Raw genomic sequence first — 516 nt, 5'->3', positions numbered from 1 at the left:
GCTACCCGCAGGGGGCCGGGTATCTAGTGACTCCCTGATTGGCTAGATAGCTGATCTGATAACAGGATTATAACCTCACAGACACAGTTGATCTCGCGATGAGATAAGACAGAGTTATCGCCCATGATAACACATGGCTGCAAGGTAGTTCTCAAGAGGAGTATTACCACAACTTCAAGAGTATCGCGCGTCTAACTTTTTCTGAACGACATCTTCCGATAACGCTGGGATTTCAGCGTGAATCAGACCGCCTCCGTGGTCGAGTGGTAGAGCGTCCGCCCGGAGAGCGGAAGGTCCGGGGTTCGATCCCCGACCGCGTCATATCAAAAGACGTTAATACATGGTACTTGTTGTTACCCTGTCTGGCGCTCGGAATGAAGGGGCTAAAACAAGGACTGGTCGGCTCGGAGTCAGTATGCTGTGTCTGAGTGGGGTATTCATGTTAAACTGCGGCATGGTATCTCAGTGAGCTAGCACTATAAATCGGCATCAATCCGGACCAGTACAAGCAGCCAC

The sequence above is a fragment of the Haliotis rufescens genome, unplaced genomic scaffold, assembly GCF_023055435.1.
Source record: "Haliotis rufescens isolate VD_foot unplaced genomic scaffold, xgHalRufe1.0.p SCAF_18, whole genome shotgun sequence".
NCBI lineage: Eukaryota > Metazoa > Mollusca > Gastropoda > Lepetellida > Haliotidae > Haliotis > Haliotis rufescens.
The sequence above is the reverse complement of the archived record's forward strand: the minus strand, read 5'-3'. Positions refer to the sequence as shown.